This window comes from Lycium barbarum, chromosome 1 (genome assembly GCF_019175385.1).
Source record: "Lycium barbarum isolate Lr01 chromosome 1, ASM1917538v2, whole genome shotgun sequence".
NCBI classification, from domain to species: Eukaryota; Viridiplantae; Streptophyta; class Magnoliopsida; order Solanales; family Solanaceae; genus Lycium; species Lycium barbarum.
In genome coordinates, this window is record NC_083337.1 from 165,705,277 (window position 1) to 165,716,611 (window position 11,335).

Below are 11,335 nucleotides of genomic sequence, written 5' to 3' on the forward strand. Positions count from 1 at the left end.
TACCAACGGATGCAAATATGGAGTATAACAATTTTTTTGAAACAGAAATCATGGATAAATATCTAGGTTTGCTTCCTTCATCTATTTAAATTGTTACTTTTTAATTTTAAGAACAATAAATAAAGTTGAAATTCAATGGGTTGTAAATAAATGCAGTTACTGTAGTCATATGTAGAAGATATTTGATAGGACAAGCCAATTTGATTTTGTGAGTCGATAAGAGTTACCTTCTCTCCGTTAGTTGTTCATTTACTTCTCAATCGTTAGATTAACAGTATTAATTTATAACAAATAATTATATATAAAACAATATAACATTGAAGGAGTATTCTATCGAGATATGGGTGCGATGTCTCTCTCTGTGTGTTGGGGTGGGGATGGGGGTGGGAGTGGGTGAGTGGAGTTAATATATTGTTTAAAATTGGATAAAGTGTTTGATTTTTAAAGCAAAATTGAAGGGGGTGAAATGATTTTCACCCATAAAATTTTTGATTTAATTTTGTGCAATAAGTCAAAAAAAAAAAAAAATTATTAAAGGAGTGAAAGAAATATCATAGAGATTTTTTTTATGATGTACATTACATTAAACAATAAGATGACAATTGAAATTTTGTTAAATATATTAGATTTAAACAAGTCATATCATAATTTGTCATACTTACTTTTTTTATATTTTCTGCGCATCGCGCGCGGGTATGAATACTATCTATATATATAAAATAGGAGAGGTACAAGCAATGTGATTAAGCCAAGTGGCAAGCTAATAACAAGCCACTTGGCAATTTTAAGACAAAGTTAACTTGGTTATGTAATAAGAATAAACTTGAATTCAAAAAAAGACATTTCAAACTAAAAATATATATCATTTAAAGTTGATTAGTGATGAATTTGAATTGTAGCTAAATCTTTTAAAGTTAATCCGGGATTCTTATCAAGAAGGACTCTTTATAGATAATCCCAAAATTCAACCAAATTGATTATCTTAGTATTAAACTCCTTTAAACCTATTTTTCAAATTATGGTTACTTATCTATTAAATGATATTAGAAAATAAAGTTTAAAATTCAAATGCAAGCTATCCAAGTTTGCATCCTATGTTATCTCAAAAAATTATTAAGTTCTTTTATTCAATGAACTAGGATGTATTTCAATAAAATAGTCCTAATTTTTTTTTTTTTTAAATCCAAACCGTATCAATCTCTAACCAAATTTCTACAATTTCAATAGAAGAGTCCTATTTAAAAAGATCCTCCAAACCGTATGTATCAATTTAAATCTTTTAAAGCTTAGCAGTCGATACAAAATTAATCTTATGTCATTTTAATGTGGAAAAATATATGTTATTTAAATTGACAGCTGATATATTTTGAATTGAGATAAACAAATCTTAGATAGATTTCGATTGAGATAAAAAAAACGTTTGAATTTGAATTGAAGATAAAATATTTGAATCCTCTTTATATCATTATTATAAAAGGAGGGTTAACAGGCTTGGAATTTGCTATCTCTATCGCTTTCCGAGCAGGTAATTATGAGCACATGAACGTTCTGTTTTGAATAATTTTTTTTGCAATATTAACACCAATTTTCATTGCAGATATCAAGTCTATAGTTGTTGACATTTCAGATTAATGCAGGAAAAGCAAGATGTGTTGCTCTTCGAAATAAGATCTCATATATATGACTAACATCTTCATTTTCGATGCCTATCTCCTCAATGACTAATGTATCTTAATTTACTTTTGCCCTATTTGTTGTTCAATTGGTTAATGGAACATGTGAATTCTTATTTTCTTCTTTGTACATAACAAATCTCTATATTAATGAAATACAGCAGTCGCTTGAGATGCGAAATAATTCATTTGTGCAACAATACATGTCGAATGCAATCATGCATGCTGGGACGCCAGTCGATACATTCCTTTATGTGAACCTGGTAAGTGATAAATTGTATTTGTTCTATTACCAAATGACCTTCTACTTTAGTTATATTACAACCTTAACATATAATACTATCTAACAAAAATCTTTTGGTTACATCATCACTGTCTAAGTTGTGCAACAAGTTAGCCAAAGTTGATGTTATTCACAATGGTCATTTGCAACAAGGGAGATCCATTATGGCACCTTAGTACTTGCCGCAGGATGAGGCTGATGGAGGTGGTAGTCTATATTCTATAGAAGTTCCCTTATATGCCAAAGCACTCTCTTTTTAATAGTCACATTTGTTTGTACATAATACAACTTAGCCTCTTTTGTCTTTTGACAAAGCTACACAATATTCTACAAGATTCAATTTTGTGTTCTATTTATTAATTCAAATGAATGAGAGTTTGTTAACTTAGCTTTGCATGATCTTGAATATTGCTTCTTTTTGGGAAATATATGATTATCTCATGTTATATTTTTTTCCCAAGCACTTCTGATTTAACTTATACACATTAGCATTTAAAAAACTTTTAGATGATCATTACATTTTTGTCAATTATAGTAAGTCATTTACCACATATTTTAAATTTCTAATAGATACGGATTCAAAATTTGAACATTATGGGTTCAAGTTTCAAATTTTATCACCTACCATCAGATTTACCAGGTTTAGAATTTAATGTTTGGACTTATTTAGTGAATTGTTTAACATACAGAATTTAAACCAAAATTAGATGATTATTCTCTTTTTCTCTTTTGAAATATTCATCTTAGATGAATTCATCCCATCTAAATATGGAAATCAGATTTAACCAAATCTAAATAGTAAATAAAATCTAAGTTGTAGTAGCTTAAGTATTTCTATTTGAATTTGAGATGAGAATTTAAAATATGTCCTGGGTGATCCAAAACCCTTTATGAGGAGCTTGATCCAAATCATTTCAAACCTTATCTAAGATTTTGAATTTAAAAACAAAAATTCAAGTATTTAACCGTGTGGTTAAATTTTCTATTAAAAATAAGTCTCTAAGGAATTTTGTTTTGGATTTTAAAATATACATCGTGTGATCCAAAGCAAATTATGAGGAGTTTGATCCAAATCAAATCAATCCTTATCTAAGCTTTTGAATTCAAAAACAAAATTCAAATTTTAACCATGTTCTTTTCTAACCTTTATATTCCTGGATATATTATTTGTTTTCCAATTAAGCATATTACAAATGAACTAGTGACTTTGTTCAAAGGGGGAAATGTCTATTATTCAAATTTGAGGGGGGGAGGGGGGGGGGGGGGGTTAATTTTTAAAGCAAAGTTGAGGGTGAAAAGAAAACTACTTCTGAACAATATGTTTGAAACAATTCTTTTGTCATTCTAAAACATAACCTTCAGCAGATCAAGATTCTTCTCTGCAACAATAAAATGAATATGGGAATGTAGTGATCATATTGCAGCCCAGTTTGCTCCGTGCATCAATGTTGCAGCAGCAGGGATCTCTCTATGTAATTTCCGCTCTTTTAAATGTAGATTGGGACATGAAATGGGCTAATTAGTGCGTGTGAGTGATTGGATTGATTGAATAATTATTAGCCAATTGATTTAGTAAGTGCCAGGTGTCAAAAATCCAGAGGGCAACTGGAGGAACTGGACAGAAGGCTCACTGGAGGGGAGCCAGATCCTTTTCCCTCATTATTGAACATTTTTAAAGTTATGATAGGCAATTATGAGGCTAGAAACGAAATTTTTAACCACGGTGAAGAGGTACTGTATCATCCTGTACGGTGAAAGTGTACTATCAATTCTTTTAATATTTACAGCCTGTTTGGATGGGCTTAAAAAAGCAGCTTATAAGCTGTTTTCAGTTCATAAGCTGTTTTAGATAAGCTAAGTCAAACGGATCCAATTAATTTTTTGGGCTTATTTTAAGCACAAAATGGCTTTAAGCTGGCCAGTCAAACACTCAAAAAAACTAAAAACAACTTATAAGCAACTTATAAGCCAATCCAAACGGGCTCTTATTTGAATTGCTTCTCCAAAATGAAAAGGTATTACACATCAGTTTATAATTAGTTCATGACTCTTCTTTGAATGAATATATAATAAAAATAGAGCACCATCCTAAACTGCAGAAGGATATGGCGTTATTAAGATTTCTTTGACTGAATATTGCAAGAACAATATTTTCATTTTCTTCTACTTTCAAATTTAGATAACATGTTAGGTTAAGAAATTCAAGATAAGTACTCCATTGTACATGGAATTTACGTATAAAGTAGTAAATAGAAACTTATCTCAATACAGTTGACAAGTAATTTTTTATAGTAATTGAAGGAAATCAAGCATTATGTATGGTGCGGGTAAGTATTTACCCATTATGTATACTTGAGTGTAGGTGTTAAGGTAGTCTTTAAAATCAGTTCGTACTAAATGTTTACACTAAATCATATTAAATTATTAATTAATTTTTTTTGATATCGACCGCGCATCGCGCGGTTACTAATACTAGTTTTATGAAAACAACAATATCCAATCATGACTAAAAAAACAGATTTTATTTTCTTTGTTTGGTTTCTTGTACGTGCTGCACGCGGTATGGTAAGAGCGTCAGATTCATGAAACAAACTCATCAGAGTTGGCCGTCGTGAACAAAATAACAATGGGCCGGGTCATAGAAAACGTTGATGTAGTGACATGTACAATTGTCTTTTAAGTTGGAGATGTGATTTTATGACAGTGCTGGGAAGGAATTCAAGACAACCGCTAATAATCTCAAGACTAATAACAGCTAAATTAGCAAGTTCCTACTCACCACACTTTTACACGCGGAAAATTGGGAGTTAAAAGTAGAAATAAATCTAATATATAAATTTAATAAGTTACTTTTATGTTTATACAATTGAATTCATTGACGCTTTTAAAATTATGTGTTCAAAATTTAATATTTGTAAATTTTAATAATATTTCTGTTACACACATATCTCCTGTCGAAAACGCCACAAGTCGAATTCAATTGAACACATTAATTGTACTCTACACTTCTTCTGTGTACAAGCCACCAAGATTGTTCAAAGACTACTGTGAGAACCTAGAATCCTAAGGTATATTGTAACATCACTGAAAAATCGAGAGAATATCCATTGTACATTCAATTCAAACTACCGAATAGGGATTCTCAATGAGATTGGTCGATGCAGGTTGAAGTTAAATTTTTCTACGTACTTGTAATTGAAATTCGAAATTTATCTCGCTTATTTGTTATACTTATGAATTAATGTTGCTTTGATTGTAAAAAAACTCAATTACAAATGGGATAACAACTTTTTGAAAAATTCAAATCTTGAAAATTAAAGCCTTTTTTTTATTGGCATTCTAGGCTATCAAGGTCGAATCATTGAAATAATTTCTAACACCTCTAAAATGTTTTCTAATTTAAATCATAAAACAATAAAGAAATCTTTTATACGAAGGGGAAAGTGAAACGAGAAAATGAAAAGAGGGAAACCAAGAACTTTTATCTCTCCTTTAGTAATATTTAATTATTCCCATATGACCTCACCAACAAGCTGGAATAGCTCAGTTGGTTAGAGCGTGTGGCTGTTAACCACAAGGTCGGAGGTTCAAGCCCTCCTTCTAGCGTTGTTTCTAATTTACTCTTTTACTTTTTTCATTTTTTTCTTTTTCTGGATTTGCTCTATCAAAGTGTGCTCAATTTGGCCAGTTAACAATATGGCCAATAGCTAGACTGATGTGCACATATATCCGATTTTGACACCACCATTTAACTCGTGCTTTGTTTCAAAAAAATTTAGACTTGACAAACTAACTTCAGAAACCGCGGTTTGAAGTTGTTTTGGAGTTGATAAACGTATACAACAATAACAACAACATGCCAGTGTAATCCCACAAGTGATGTATGATGAGGGTAGGGTGTACGCAGACCTTTTCCCTACCATGAGAGGAAGTTATTGATAAACGTATAAAATGTTTAAAAATTTGGATGCAAGTTAAATGGCGGTATCAATACAGGATAGAGCAAATCTTCTTCTTTTTTTTTTGAGAAATTTACGTTCTGAGTAAGTATTTTATAAATATTTTCAAAAGTCACATTACTATTTTTTTCTTTCAAAAATAGCAGCTTCATATATATTGCTAGCCATACGTATTGTGATAGAATTTCCATAAATCAAGAGATTTGTTTCAATCTTTATAAATCTGTTCCTAATCTCTCATCATCTTAGTAACTAAGGAATTAAGTTACATCCTAATTAATACGTATCATTTCTCTTTCATCTTCATTTTTCTAACTAACTAAGAAATTAGTTTACATTCTAATTAATATGTACATATTCCTTTCCAGTAATTAAGAAATTTGTTTACCACTAGTTATCCATGTTTTCAGTTTGGTTATATATATTATACCATATATATCTTTATTGTCACACCCCGACTTTACTAGGGTGTGATGGGCACCTGACCCCATATTCGGAGCCGAGCGAACCCGCTGACTCACCTTACATAGATAATCCTTTGAACCTCTAAATCAGGTATATATAATAAAGCTTACTGAAATATTATTTTGTTGCTTTCAAATCAAATAACATCTGTAACTGTGTAAAGCTTAAATCATTATACAAACTGACATATCGGCTGATGGAGCCGCTGACAGACTGACTCCCGATACCTACGACTCTGTCTGCAAAGTCTCTAACATCGACTCAGAAATTCTAGCACACAAGCTCTGACTCGGCAGCACTCCCGGGAACAAGTGGGATCTACTAACATCGACTCAGAAATTCTAGCACACAAGCTCTGACTCGGCAGCACTCCCGGGAACAAGTGGGATCTACCAACTTCACTGGAACCCCTTCTATACTAGCTTCTCCTCGTCTGGGTGTACCTGCGCGGCATGAAACGCAGCCCCCGAAAAAGAGGGGTCAGTACGAGCAATGTACTGAGTGTGTAAGGCATAAATAGAAACATAGTAAGAGATGAATATATGAATATTAACTGTATGGAAACATAGAACATATCATAAGGTATAGGAATAACCTGTACATGTGAATATCATATGATAAGGGAATAACCTGTACATGTGAATATCATATGATAAGGGAATAACCTGTACATGTGAGTGCCTCTGAGGGCGGATGCCATGCATGCTTATCTTTCCTTTGAAAGGCATTTCTTGTTCATATATATATGAAAATAGAACATGTCATGTTGCCGAGGCGTCGGCAGCCGATCCATTTAACCATAATTGTTTATATATATCCCGCGTCCGGGATGATAGCATGTCAAATACGGATACATGTACCGTGTGTATATCCCAGCGTCTATAGCGCTCTGCCCTTTTTCCCATCTTCCCCATATACATATATCATATCATAGCATGCAGGAGAGCCCAAAGAAAAACTACAACTCTATCGGAGTGACGTAAGGTCGGTAACCTCCGATTGTATTATGGAATCATCATGGTCGTCATGTCTCATCTTGAAGGAACAATTAATGAGACTAATAGTAAATAACATAAGATTGGATCATAAATTTCATAAGACGTTGAATCATATGCTTTGAAGTTTTTGAAAAAAAATAGAATCGTTATCAAGGAGTAAAATTGAGAATCAAGAAATAACTCAATATTCTCATATTCGTATCGAACCCATAACTTAGGATTTCCCAACATGGAACTGTTATTACATACTCATCATCATAGACGTTTTCTCATATCTGGCATTGTCATTGTCATTATAAGAATCATATTCGTCGTTTTAGTCATAAAAGCTTTCAACTTCTTAAAACTTGTTTTTTTTTTTTTTGGAAAAAATATGGGTATTTTGGAAAACAGTTTGTAAACTATTAGGGAAAAACTTATACCTTAGTGTCATAGGCTTCTCACTTTTGAAGATAAGGAAACTATGAAAACATTCGTAAACTTACGACATAGAGATCATGCCATAGAAGGAAAGGGTCGAGCCTTAACATACCTGTGTCGCGCCTTACTAGCTACGCCTATTCGTCCAACTTGTTTGTCTACATTCAAGAAGATTGACATAATCATTAGACTCAGCATCATACACTTGTCTTAATCCTTCAAATGAATTCATTTATAATCTGCCGAAATTTCGGCAGCATCTCCCCTGTAAATACACCATCCCCGAGATTCTAGCTCGGCTAATTTTAATCAACAACAATCCAGGAATTCAACCCGGCCAAACCAACAACAATACCAACAATTATTCCAACAATATCAACATCACAACACTATTATTCATACCAATATATTTCATAAACATCCACACGATGTTTTTCAACATGCAACAACAATATGCACTTCCTTTCATCTCAATCAAGGAATATAATCTCACCAACAGACCAACAATTTTAGATACCATTTTTATACGCATAAATTAGTTCATCCACACGACCACAACATGTTCAAAACAGTCCATAAACACAACAACTACAACACGACACTTTATGACCCTTCTTCCATAACTATTTTCATTTTTAAAGCTTGCTAGACCTTCAAATAAATTCAAAATAAGAGATGGAATAAAAAACATACCTTAAACTTGAAAAAACCTCAGCCACATCAACCTTTTTCCAACACCAAGCGTAAGCAAAGCAAGAACAATCACCTTTCACGGACTAGTTTGGCGTAATCTTGCCAAATTCTTGATTTATTGGACTATAATATATGGGAGAGGTGTAGAGAATTTTCTAGGAACTTTTAGAAGGTTAATATGCTGAAAAGAACAGATTTATGGGATATTTATAGGCCCCCTAGGTCGGTTTCACCGACCTCCCCTTGTGGGGCCCGCGGAGCTTCTCTTTGTTTTTTTTTTTGGCTGCTTAAGGTCTGGTTACTAAAATGGCCATAACTTTTGATCCCGATATGGTGTGAGGGCCCACGACCTATGGTTGGAAAGCTATTTCAATTATCTACAACTTTTATTTCTTGGTGTTTTTCCAAATTCCAAACGTATAATGCCGTTTTAGCCCCTCCAAGTCAGGTCATCCGAAAACGTTTTCTTAAATCGTCCTTTTGGAGGGCATACACTCATTTTGGCTTATGGGTCTTTCTTAGGACTTGCTCAACCTCGCATGTACTACCCATATATCTCTTCATATGTATTTTATAAAGTCCCGATGTGTGGGCCCCACCTTAACTTATGGTTAAGAGTGCTATCATCAAGTAACTTGTTAACCGATTTACCCCGTACGATCTCCAAATGTCATATATATATATACATTCTTATACTCAGATAATATAATCTTTATTCCTAATCCTTGTGTAACTTTGCTCTCCCTTGAGCTCATACTAAGTCGTCGACAGTCTTGGTAACGCAAAAATTTTCGGGGTGTAACATTTATTATACTATAATTATAATTAGACATACACGCATAAAATATTGGATTTTTTTAAAAATATAACTTTAATATATTTCAAATATAATATATTATTATACCATCTATGTCTTTATTATACTAGGTATATCTTTATTATACTATATATATATGTTACATATATTTATATCTTTATTACTGAAAATACCATGCATATTTATGAGATAAATATGTTACATGAAAAAATACCATGTATATTTATGGTATAAATCTATTTCTTGTGAAAATATCATGTGTATTTTGTAATATATATATATATATATATATATATATATATATATATATATATATATATATGTGTGTGTGTGTGTGTGTTTATGTGGATAATTAGATATATACACAGATATTGGGCAGTTTTATTTTATTAGATATATACACAAAGGTTGGGCAATTTTATTTTATATGCAAAATACATCTTAGGAAAGGAAAGAACGAAAAAAAAATTTGAGTGATTGTTTTAGTTATGAAAGATAAATAATTTGTCCAAAAAAATAGGAATAGTTTCTTTTGGGTCTAATCCTCATGCTTACTTCTAGGGATTCTTTTTGAGAAGTTAATATTTACTTGCTATGAAATGAAAACTAACTAATGCTGCTACCATCGTGAAATTATTTTTGAACTATTGCCTAGTTATGTTTTTTTCCCTTTTTTTTTTAACCAACACGCAGCCCATGTATGTCTTCCAGCAACAGACATCATAGACTAGTCCAACAATAAGTAGTCTGCGATGTCGAAATCCAGGAACTAAAACAAATTTCGCCCAGTCATAGTGAATGGGCTGGATCAGATCCATCTAACAGCTTAGTCCAGGCCTTATTTGGACTAAGTGAAAGAAGGTAGGAGTAATAGATAAAAGACTTTTTGTTTTGGGAACTTTACATTATACAGCTTGTTTCTATTTACTCTTTTACTTTTTTCATTGTTTTCTTTTTCTGGATTTGCTCTATCAAAGTGTGCTCAATTTGGCCAGTTAACAATATGGCCAATAGCTAGATTGATGTGCTCAAAAGTCACATTTACAACTGATTAAAAGTATTTTACTCTCTATTCAAGTATTCTGGTATCAATTATTTCTACTATACCTAAAAAACTGATTCAATTCATTGACTATATACACAAGCTTCAAACTTTACTGGCCGAAGGACAAGTTGTGCTGGCCCAAAGTAGCAGGAGGGCTTCATATTTTGGATATTCAAACTTGGAACAAGGCTGTCATGTAAGCTACGATGGTATATTTGTAAGACGAATGACAACATAGGTGATCTTTAATTTTTACCCCTCAAAATGGTGGTCTTTAAACTTTGCCCTTCAGGCAGAATTTACATGGCACAGACAGAATTTTGCAAAGTTTGCCTTGCAAAATTCTGCATAGCGATTTTTTTTTTTACCTGAGTTGGGGTTCGAACCCACAATCCCGGGGTGTTAGGCGAGGGGTAAAAATTAAAGATTACCAATTTGAAGGGCAAAAATTAAAGACCACCCCAAATGAAGGGCAATCCGCGCAAAAAAAAATCTTTTATGTAAGAAATTGTGAAAGATATTTGTGTGAACATTTTCCTTTATCTTCAGAATTTACTTTCTGAATTTTCCGGTGATTATTTGGTTGTAAAAATTGGTGATGGTGGAAACAATATAAGGTGGAACACTGAGAGGAGTTCTTGTATTTGTTGAGTTGTTAAACATTGAGAGGGGTTGAGCTGGTGTTTCTCCCTTGGTTTTGTATTTCTCATATGGATAATTAATAAAAGTCTTTAATTCCCAAATTTTGAGTATAAAACTCAATGGCACTTGTAAAATATTCGAGTGATAATTAAAGTAAATAGAGTAATATTTACGAAGAATTGAAATATTTATAAGTAAAAAAAAAAAGACTTTTGCAATAAGGATACAAAAACACTTTTTATTTTTGGTGACATATTTTCGTGTGAAAGCATACTTTCGACAATTTACGTTAACCAATCACTGGATTTTCTAGGAATAACAGCACCACACCTTTAATTAA

At 32.3% G+C, this 11,335-nt stretch overlaps 1 non-coding gene across 1 annotated transcript; it reads left to right on the forward strand.

Annotated features, from left to right (window-relative positions):
- The first annotated feature begins 5,488 nt into the window (after window positions 1–5,488).
- On the forward strand, window positions 5,489–5,562 carry TRNAN-GUU (transfer RNA asparagine (anticodon GUU)). Its single transcript has one exon. It is a non-coding gene; the product is annotated as a tRNA-Asn (tRNA).
- Window positions 5,563–11,335: the final 5,773 nt, after the last annotated feature.